The sequence below is a fragment of the Taudactylus pleione genome, unplaced genomic scaffold, assembly GCF_031769625.1.
Source record: "Taudactylus pleione unplaced genomic scaffold, aTauple2 ptg000433l, whole genome shotgun sequence".
NCBI lineage: Eukaryota > Metazoa > Chordata > Amphibia > Anura > Myobatrachidae > Taudactylus > Taudactylus pleione.
The window spans coordinates 572,530-584,309 of record NW_028284835.1 but is presented as its reverse complement, the minus strand read 5'-3'; the positions used below and the strand labels follow the sequence as shown (position 1 = coordinate 584,309).

Below are 11,780 nucleotides of genomic sequence, written 5' to 3'. Positions count from 1 at the left end.
TCTACAGTGATGTCTCCACCTGGGCACATGTAAGTGTGCTTCTATTGTCATACCTTTACCTGGATACATGTGTGTGCTTCAATGGTCATACCTTCACCTGGGTACATGTGAGTGTGCTTCTATGGTCATACCTTCACCTGGGTACATGTGAGCGTGTTTCTACAGTCATGCCTCCACCTAGGCACATGTGAGTGTGCTTCATGGTCATACCTTCTCCTGGGTACATGTGAGTGTGCTTCTCTGGTCATACCTTCACCTGGGTACATGTGAGCGTGTTTCTACAGTGATGCCTCCACCTGGGCACATGTGAGTGTGCTTCAATGGTCATACCTTCACCTGGGTACATGTGAGCGTGTTTCTACAGTGATGCCTCCACCTGGGCACATGTGAGTGTGCTTCTGTGGTCATACCTTCACCTGGGTAAATGTAAGCGTGTTTCTACAGTGATGTCTCCACCTGGGCACATGTAAGTGTGCTTCTATTGTCATACCTTTACCTGGATACATGTGAGTGTGCTTCAATGGTCATACCTTCACCTGGGTACATGTGAGTGTGCTTCTCTGGTCATACCTTCACCTGGGTACATGTGAGCGTGTTTCTACAGTGATGCCTCCACCTGGGCACATGTGAGTGTGCTTCAATGGTCATACCTTCACCTGGGTACATGTGAGCGTGTTTCTACAGTGATGCCTCCACCCGGGCACATGTGAGTGTGCTTCTGTGGTCATACCTTCACCTGGGTAAATGTAAGCGTGTTTCTACAGTGATGCCTCCACCTGGGCACATGTGAGTGTGCTTCTATGGTCATACCTTCACCTGGGTACATGTGAGCGTGTTTCTACAGTGATGCCTCCACCTGGGCACATGTGAGTGTGCTTCAATGGTCATACCTTCACCTGGGTACATGTGAGTGTGCTTCTGTGGTCATACCTTCACCTGGGTACATGTGAGTGTGCTTATATGGTCATACTTCCACCTGTGTACATGTGAGTGTGCTACTATGGTCATACCTTCACCTGGGCACATGTGAGTGTGCTTATATGGTCATACCTCCATCTGGGTAAATGTGAGTGTGCTTCTATGGTCATTTTGGGGATGAGTTTGGGGTGCGGTGCCCCCCGGTTTTGCTGTGGCACACTTAAACACTTTATTGTTCTATAAGTGTAGGATGGCGCTGTAGCATATAATGTATTCCGGGGAGCAGAGTGTAAGATGGCGCTGTGCCATGGACTAATCTATAATTTATCGGGGAGCAGAGTGTAGGATGGCGCTGTGCGATGGGCTGATCTATAATGTATTCTTGGGAGCAGAGAGTAGGATGGCGCTGTACCATGGACTGTTCTATAATGTATTCCAGGGAGCAGAGTGTAAGATGGCGCTGTAACATGGACTTATCTATAATGTTTCCTGGGGAGCAGAGTGTAAGATGGCGCTGTACCATGGACTGTTCTATAATGTAATGCGGGGAGCAAAGTGTAGGATGGCGCTATACCATATAATTTATTGCGGGGAGCAGAGTGTAAGATGGCGCTGTCCCATGGGCTGATCTATAATGTATCCCGGGGAGTAGAGTGTAGGATGGCGCTGTACCATGGGCTGATCTATAATGTATCCCGGGGAGCAGAGTGTAGGATGGCGCTGTACCATGGGCTGATCTATAATGTATTGCGGGGAGCATAGTGTAAGATGGCGGTGTACCATGGCCTGATATATAATGTATTGCGTGGAGCAGTGTAGGATGGCGCTGTACCAAATAATGTATTCCGGGGAGCATAGTGTAAGATGGCGCTGTATCATGGATTGATCTATACTGTATTGCGGGGAGCAGAGTGTAGGATGGCGCTGTACCATATAATGTATTCCGGGGAGCATTGTGTAAGATGGCGCTTTACCATGGACTGATCTATACTGTATTGCGGGGAGCAGAGTGTAGGATGGCGCTGTACAATGGACTGATCTATAATGTATTGCGGGAAGCAGAGTGTAGGATGGTGCTGTACCATATAATGTATTCCGGGGAGCATAGTGTAAGATGGCGCTGTACCATGGACTGATCTATACTGTATTGCGGGTAGCAGAGCGTAGGATGGCGCTTTACCATGGACTGATATATAATGTATTGCGTGGAGCAGAGTGTAGGATGGCGCTGTACCAAATAATGTATTCCGGGGAGCATAGTGTAAGATGGCGCTGTATCATGGATTGATCTATACTGTATTGCGGGGAGCAGAGTGTAGGATGGCGGTGTACCATGGACTGATCTATAATGTATTGCGGGGAACAGAGTTTAGGATGGCGTTGTACCATGGACTGATCTATAATGTATTCCGGGGAGCAGAGTGTAGCATGGCGGTGTACCATATAATGTATTGCGGGGAGCAGAGTGTAAGATGGCGCTGTATCATATAATGTATTCCGGAGAGCAGAGTGTAAGATGGCGCTGTACCATGTAATGATCTATAATGTATTACGGGGAGGAGAGTGTAGGATGGTGGTGTACCATGGACTGATCTATAATGTATCCCGGGTAGCAGAGTGTAAGATGGCGCTGTACCATGGACTTATCTATAATGTTTCCCGGGGAGCAGAGTATAAGATGGCGCTGTACCATGGACTTATCTATAATGTTTCCCGGGGAGCAGAGTATAAGATGGCGCTGTACCATGGACTTATCTATAATGTTTCCCAGGGAGCAGAGTGTAGGATGGCGGTGTACCATATAATGTATTCCGGGGAGCAAAGTGTAAGATGGCGCTGTACCATATAATGTATTCCGGGGAGCAGAGTGTAGGATGGTGCTGTACCATGGGCTGATCTATAATGTATTGTGGGGAGCAGAGTGTAAGATGGCGCTGTACCATATAATGTATTCCGGGGAGCAGAGAGTAAGATGGCGCTGTACCATGGGCTGATCTATAATGTTTTCCGTGGAGGAGAGTGTAGGATGGTGGTGTACCATGGACTGATCTATAATGTCATCCGGGGAGCAGAGGGTAGCATGTCGGTGTACCATGGGCTGATCTATAATGTATTCCGGGGACCAGAGTGTAGGATGGCGCTGTACCATGGGCTGATCTATAATGTATTCTGGGGACCAGAGTGTAGGATGGCGCTGTACCATGGGCTGATCTATAATGTATTCCGGGGAGCAGAGTGTTAGATGGTGTTGTACCATGGGCTGATCTATAATGTATTGTGGGGAGCAGAGTGTAAGATGGCGCTGTACCATATAATGTATTCCGGGGAGCAGAGAGTAAGATGGGGCTGTACCATGGGCTGATCTATAATGTATTCCGTGGAGGAGAGTGTAGGATGGTGGTGTACCATGGACTGATCTATAATGTAATCCGGGGATCAGAGGGTAGCATGTCGGTGTACCATGGGCTGATCTATAATGTATTCCGGGGACCAGAGTGTAGGATGGCGCTGTACCATGGGCTGATCAATAATGTATTCTGGGGAGCAGAGTGTAGGATGGCGGTGTACCATATAATGTATTCCGGGGAGCAGAGTGTAGGATGGCGGTGTACCATATAATGTATTCCGGGGAGCAGAGTGTAGGGTGGCGCTGTACCATGGGCTGATCTATAATGTATTCCGCGGAGCAGAGTGTAGGATGGCGCTGTAGCATATAATGTTTTCTGGGGAGCAGAGTGTAAGATGGCGGTGTACCATGGGAAGATCTATAATGTATTCTGGGGAGCAGTGTAGGATGGTGCTGTACCATGGGCTGATCTATAATGTATTCCGGGGAGCAGAGTGTAGGATGGTGCTGTACCATGGGCTGATCTATAATGTATTCCGGGGAGCAGAGTGTAAAATGGCGCTGTACCATGGAATAATCTATAATTTATCCCGTTGAGCATAGTGTAAGATGGCGCTGTAACATGGTCTGATCTATAATTTATCCCGGGGAGCAGAGTGTAGGAAGGCGCTGTGCGATGGGCTGATCTATAATGTATTCCAGGGAGCAGAGTGTAAGATGGCGCTGTAACATGGACTTATCTATAATGTTTCCTGGGGAGCAGAGTTTAAGATGGCGCTGTACCATGGACTGTTCTATAATGTAATGCGGGGAGCAGAGTGTAGGATGGCGCTATACCATATAATTTATTCCGGGGAGCAGAGTGTAAGATGGCGCTGTACCATGGACTTATCTATGATGTTTCCTAGGGAGCAGAGTGTAGCATGGCGTTGTACCATATAATGTATTGCGGGGAGCAGAGTGTAAGATGGCGCTGTATCATATAATGTATTCCGGGGAGCAGAGAGTAAGATGGGGCTGTACCATGGGCTGATCTATAATGTATTCCGTGGAGGAGAGTGTAGGATGGTGGTGTACCATGGACTGATCTATAATGTAATCCGGGGAGCAGAGGGTAGCATGTCGGTGTACCATATAATGTATTCCGGGGAGCAGAGTGTAGGATGGCGCTGTACCATGGGCTGATCTATAATGTATTCTGGGGAGCAGAGTGTAGGATGGCGGTGTACCATATAATGTATTCCGGGGAGCAGAGTGTAGGATGGTGCTGTACCATATAATGTATTCCGGGGAGCAGAGTGTAGGGTGGCGCTGTACCATGGGCTGATCTTTAATGTATTCCGCGGAGCAGAGTGTAGGATGGCGCTGTAGCATATAATGTTTTCTGGGGAGCAGAGTGTAAGATGGCGGTGTACCATGGGAAGATCTATAATGTATTCTGGGGAGCAGTGTAGGATGGCGCTGTACGAAATAATGTATTCCGGGGAGCAGAGTGTAGGATGGTGCTGTACCATGGGTGATCTATAATGTATTCCGAGGAGCAGAGTGTAAGATGGCGCTGTAACATGGAATGATCTATAATTTATCCCGGGGAGCAGAGTGTAGGATGGCGCTGTGCGATGGGCTGATCTATAATGTATTCCAGGGAGCAGAGTGTAAGATGGCGCTGTAACATGGAATGATCTATAATGTTTCCTGGGGAGCAGAGTTTAAGATGGCGCTGTACCATGGACTGTTCTATAATGTAATGCGGGGAGCAGAGTGTAGGATGGCGCTATACCATGGACTGATCTATACTGTATCCCGGGGAGCAGAGTATAAGATGGTGCTGTACCATGGACTTATCTATGATGTTTCCCAGGGAGCAGAGTGTAGGATGGCGTTATACCATATAATGTATTGCGGGGAGCAGAGTGTAAGATGGCGCTGTACCATGGACTGATCTATGATGTATTGTGGGGAGCAGAGTGTAGGATGGGGCTGTACCATGGGCTGATCTATAATTTTTCCTAGGGAGCATAGTGTAAGATGGCGCTGTACCATGGCCTGATCTATAATTTATTCCGGGGAGCATTGTGTAAGATGGCGCTTTACCATGGACTGATCTATACTGTATTGCGGGGAGCAGAGTGTAGGATGGCGCTGTACCATGGACTGATCTATAATGTATTGCGGGAAGCAGAGTGTAGGATGGCGCTGTACCATATAATGTGTTCCGGGGAGCATAGTGTAAGATGGCGCTGTACCATGGACTGATCTATACTGTATTGCGGGTAGCAGAGTGTAGGATGGCGCTTTACCATGGACTGATATATAATGTATTGCGTGGAGCAGAGTGTAGGATGGCGCTGTACCAAATAATGTATTCCGGGGAGCATAGTGTAAGATGGCGCTGTATCATGGATTGATCTATACTGTATTGCGGGGAGCAGAGTGTAGGATGGCGTTGTACCATGGACTGATCTATAATGTATTCCGGGGAGCAGAGTGTAGGATGGCGCTGTATCATATAATGTATTGTGGGGAGCAGAGTGTAGGATGGCGCTGTACCATGGACTGATCTATGATGTATTTTGGGGAGCAGAGTGTAGGATGGTGCTGTACCATGGACTTATCTATGATGTTTCCCAAGGAGAAGAGTGTAGCATGGCGGTGTACCATATAATGTATTGCGGGGAGCAGAGTGTAAGATGGCGCTGTATCATATAATGTATTCCGGGGAGCAGAGAGTAAGATGGCGCTGTACCATGGGCTGATCTATAATGTATTCCGTGGAGGAGAGTGTAGGATGGTGGTGTACCATGGACTGATCTATAATGTAATCCGGGGAGCAGAGGGTAGCATGTCGGTGTACCATATAATGTATTCCGGGGAGCAGAGTGTAGGATGGCGCTGTACCATGGGCTGATCTATAATGTATTCTGGGGAGCAGAGTGTAGCATGGCGGTGTACCATATAATGTATTGCGGGGAGCAGAGTGTAAGATGGCGCTGTATCATATAATGTATTCCGGAGAGCAGAGTGTAAGATGGCGCTGTACCATGTAATGATCTATAATTTATTACGGCTAGGAGAGTGTAGGATGGCGGTGTACCATGGGCTGATCTATAATGTAATCTGGGGAGCAGAGTGTAGGTTGGCGCTGTACCATGGGCTGATGTATAATGTAGTGTGGGGAGCAGAGTGTAGGATGGTGCTGTACCATGGACTAATCTATACTGTATTCCAGAGTGCAGAATGTAAGAGCGCTGTCTCAGGGACTAATCCTTAATGTATCCTGGGGAGCTGAGTATAAGAGCGCTGTCTCGGGGACTAATCCTTAATGTATCCTGGGGAGCTGAGTGTAAGAGCGCTGTCTCAGGGACTAGTCCTTAATGTATCCTGGGGAGCTGAGTATAAGAGCGCTGTCTCAGGGACTAGTCCTTAATGTATCCTGGGGAGCTGAGTATAAGAGCGCTGTCTCGGGGACTAGTCCTTAATGTATACCGGGGAGCTGAGTATAAGAGCGCTGTCTCGGGGACTAATCCTTAATGTATCCTGGGGAGCTGAGTGTAAGAGCGCTGTCTCAGGGACTAGTCGTTAATGTATCCTGGGGAGCTGAGTATAAGAGCGCTGTCTCAGGGACTAGTCCTTAATGTATCCTGGGGAGCAGAATGTAAGAGCGCTGTCTCGGGGACTAATCCTTAATGTATCCTGGGGAGCTGAGTATAAGAGCGCTGTCTCGGGGACTAATCCTTAATGTATCCTGGGGAGCAGAATGTAAGAGTGCTGTCTCGGGGACTAGTCGTTAATGTATCCTGGGGAGCTGAGTATAAGAGCGCTGTCTCAGGGACTAGTCCTTAATGTATCCTGGGGAGCAGAATGTAAGAGCGCTGTCTCGGGGACTAATCCTTAATGTATCCTGGGGACCTGAGTGTAAGAGCGCTGTCTCGGGGACTAATCCTTAATGTATCCTGGGGAGCAGAATGTAAGAGCGCTGTCTCCGGGACTAGTCGTTAATGCAGTGGTTCCCAAACTTTTTTGAATAATGGCACCCTAGCACATCAGCATTGTTTTCAAGACACCCCTAGGCCAAAAGTTTGTTAATGAAAAATGTAAATAATAATAAGTATATTGTGCTTACCTGTCATCCTTAGGCACAGGTATGTGGTGGTGGACAGGTTTGTGCTTCTGTTTGTCCATATTTTAACATTACATTGACCATAAATAATTTGATTTGATGTTGGTCCACCAACCTGAGGCACCCCTGCAAGTGTCCCGATCACCCCAGGGTGCCACGGCACACAGTTTGGGAACCACTGCCTTAATGTATCCTGGGGAGCAGAGAGAAAGAGCGCTGTCCCAGGGACTGACACTTAGTGGCACATTCCTCAGCGTACATAGGTGGCACAATCTGCCAGTGGTTGCGCATTCAGCTCACTCTGGGCCAGGGGCCAATGGCCCAGCGTTCCCCGTGTGAAACCATCTGCGTGTCCCTCCCATATCTGAGGTCAGTCTATCAGACTTTCTGTTTATTGTGCTCAAGGTTTAAGTAGCTGGAGAGTCTGATATCACCGGAGCTGAGAGAGTCTGTGGGGATGATTCAGGGGCCATACGCATCTCGGGGCCAATATATGTTGTGTAAGTGACCTGCGGCTAATGCTGTGTACGCATGAATGTTATTATTGTTATAATTATTATTTATATAAAGCGACTTCATGGAAATAATGAAGTAGAATAATTGCGCACGAAAACAGATAAGTAGGTAACATCATTTATTGCAGTGACTTTCATTTATAAAATATTTGCCATTTACTAACCACAACTGATTACTATACACGGATAGAGCGCTGATAGCCTTTAACGTCTCCTATCTGCCGCCATCGTTCCCTGACTCAGTGGGTATGTGACCAGATGAGCCACAGGTCAGAGGTCACCTCAAGCATCAAGTTGATGCGAGTTGGCGTGTACTTTGTGTGTTACACGTGTGTATGATTATAGAGCAGAGTCCACATACAAACAGAGATCCAATGTGATGCTGAGATGCATCTTACACCCCTCCCGCCCTGTGTAATTAGCCCTTTATTACCCGAAACACAAGATAAACGTTTCAGTCCTCGTCCACTTCCCACATCCAAAGCTCAGTCTGTGTCTTTGGAAATTACTTGCATGATACGGAACCATGGGCCTGATTCAGAAGCGTACACAATAGCGATTACGGACGCAGTAGAGCGAGTGTTTGCCATTGCACATGCGTACAAGCTGCACTGCGCGTGCTCATCGAACGCATCGCGATAACGGATGCACAAAGTTATTCATCGTAAAGTGAGTGACAGGCTGTCAGCATTTGGGGGTGGTGAGCGGGGGGGTTGGTGGTCAGAAAAACGCGGGTGTGTCTGTCTGAACGCGTTTTCATGGGCGTGCATAAATTAACCACAGCGATTGCATGAGTAGCATGAGAGCTCACTGCGTGCGAGTAGACTCGCAGTGTCTGCGGCTGGTCAGACCCGCTGTAAATGCTGTGTGACGGCTGATGTGCGTCCATGGTAGACGGACATGAGATGGCGGCAGTGGGCATCCCTATGCCGACTGAGCTTTGGCAAGCATTAGCATATTTTCGAAGCTGCGTTCTGTACGAAATAGCTAATTGCGTGCCCTGCTGAATGGGGCCCTATATGCAACTATGCATACATGCAGAAAAGGGACAGATACTGAGATGTACAAAACAAGAGAAGTACTGTGCAACTGTGCATACATGCAGAAAAGGGACAGATACTGAGATGTGCAAAACAAGAGACGTAGTACTGTGCAACTGCATACATGCAGAAAAGGAGAGATACTGAGAGTTACAGAACAAGAGAAGTAGTACTGTGCAACTGCATACATGCAGAAAAGGAGAGATACTGAGAGTTACAGAACAAGAGAAGTAGTACTGTGCAACTGTACATACATGCAGAAAAGGGAGAGATACTGAGAGTTACAGAACAAGAGAAGTAGTACTGTGCAACTGTGCATACATGCAGAAAAGGGAGAGATACTGAGAGTTACAGAACAAGAGAAGTAGTACTGTGCAACTGTACATACATGCAGAAAATGGATACTGAGAGTAACAGAACAAGAGAAGTAGTACTGTGCATACATACAGAAAAGGGAGATATACTGAGAGTTACAGAACAAGAGAAGTAGCAACTAGAACCTGTCCATACATACAGTATAGAGAGAGGTATGAGTTGCACCAAATATACAGAACTAGGGATGTAGTACTATGCACCTGTCCATACATACAGTATAGAGAGAGATACTGAGTTACATCTAATATGCCGAACAAGAGAAGTAGCACTGTGCACCTGTCCATACATACAGAATAGTGTGTGATTCAGAGTTACACCTAATATACAGTACATAAGTAGTACTGTGCACCTGTCTATGCATTCATAATAGTGTGAGATACTGAGTTATACCTAATATACAGAACAGAAGTAGTACTGTGCACCTGTCCATACATATAGTATAGAGAGAGGTGAGTTACACCTAATATACAGTACATAAGTAGTACTGTGCACCTGTCTATGCATTCATAATAGTGTGAGATACTGAGTTATACCTAATATACAGAACAGAAGTAGTACTGTGCACCTGTCCATAGATACAGTATAGAGAGAGGTACTGAGTTACACTGAATATACAGAACTAGAGAAGTAGTACTGTGCACCTGTCCATACATACAGTATAGGAAGAGATACTGAGTTACATCTAATATGCCGAACAAGAGAAGTAGCACTGTGCACCTGTCCATACATACAGAATAGTGTGTGATTCAGAGTTACACCTAATATACAGAACAGAAGTAGTACTGTGCACCTGTCCATGCATAGAGAACAGGAAGAGATACTGAGAGTTATACAGAATATAAAGAGCAAGAGCAGTAGCACTGTGCACCTGTCCATACATACAGTATAGGAAGAGACTTATAGAGTTATACCTAGTATAGAGAGCCGACCCTGGGCATGGGCCATGTAGGTGAATGCCTAGGGTGCCATTGCTCCGGGGGGCTCCCAGCAGGCATGGTGACCCTCCCCCACAATGCCCAGCAGAAATTCACAAGAGGAGCTACTAGGAAATGTGACCTCTGACTGTAGTGTCAGTCACTCTGCGATGGGTCTCCGTAGTCACTGCGATCACAGTCATAATCGCAGTGGAGTCTTCGCGCACACACACTGCGATGCATACTCATGCGCAGAACACAACAATCGGCCGTTTACGTGCGTAATCGCAGTTGCAAACGGTAATGAATCAGGCCCAGGGACAACTAATGTGCGGCACAATCTGCAATTTAATGGACACCAACTAAATCTTGCATAGGGCACCAAATGGTTCAGGGCCGGCCCTGCTACTATACAGAACACTATGAGGCCTCAGGCTGCGTAGGACACCGCAGTGGATCATTTATGCGCGCCCACGCAACAGCGTTCAAACACCCTGGCACATCTGCGTTCCCCCCCCCCCCCCCCCCTGTGACCACCCACTAATGGCACTTCCTGTCAATCACTCTGCGATGGGTCTGCGTGGCCGCTCCGATCGAAGTCCTGAACAAAATGGACGGTCCGCGCACTAATGCGCAGAACAAAACAATCGGCCGATTGCATACATATTAGCAACTGCGATCCTTGCTGAATCAGGCCCTATGATAACCCCTGCATATTATTACTGTAGGCCTAATGCATGGTGTCCTCGGGCCTAGTGCTCGCCTAACACTGTGGAGGGTTTCTATAGTTTAGATTTAATCCATACTTGTTTACCCTACCAATTTGACCGGGGCCAAAATGAGGCAATCCCGTAGCCACACCACCGCTCCGCCCACAAACCCCCGCTCCGCTCCCCAATTTTGCCGATCTGGCGGCCCCCCCACCCAGAAGGGACCAGAATGTTGGCATCTATGGGTGTAATCCCTGGTGTCCCCTGGGCCTACAGCCCACCTCAACGCGTGGGGAAACTCCTATGCTTTAGGTCCTGGGTCCTCTATAGCCGCAGGCTTATTGCCTGAGATCAACATGGGATGGGCCTAGTGCCCAGAGGACTGTGGGATCCGTATGACAGAGGGGCAGCCTAGCTATCTCAACCCCCCTCCCCCAACCTAGTGGCGAAGTTAACTTCTGGTGGGCTGGAGCTCTTTTGCAGTGTCTGCCGCTTCCCCAGGGAGTCCGACGTGTTCTCTAGCTTCAGGCACTGCTGTCGCTTGTTCATATATGATCACACAGTCTTCTCTACTCGGGACTCTGCTCCGGCTCTTCTCTACTCTCCGTCATCGGACTCACTCTGGCCACTATAAGCAGACGCAATCGGGCAGGGCTATGACATGGCAAGAGCTGACTGGCCCGCGGCGAGCACCTGTTCCCGGGCTTGCGGTGAGTCCTGATTAGCTCAAGGGGGCTTGCGGCGAGTCCTGATTAGCTCACTGGTGGCGGGATTTCTTTTCGAAATCCCAAAATTGGCGAGACCTGAATCCATTCAGACTCGGGCACAACAGAATCAGAAC

At 48.0% G+C, this 11,780-nt stretch overlaps 1 protein-coding gene across 1 annotated transcript in view; it reads left to right on the top strand.

The window, feature by feature from the left end:
* The first annotated feature begins 11 nt into the window (after positions 1-11).
* FLVCR2 (FLVCR choline and putative heme transporter 2) overlaps positions 12-11,780 on the top strand; it is a 61,640-nt gene continuing 49,871 nt past the window's right edge. Inside the window, exon 1 of the mRNA XM_088447465.1 lies at positions 12-29. The gene's annotated coding sequence lies outside the window, so the exon portion shown is untranslated. The remainder of the gene's footprint in view (positions 30-11,780) is intronic.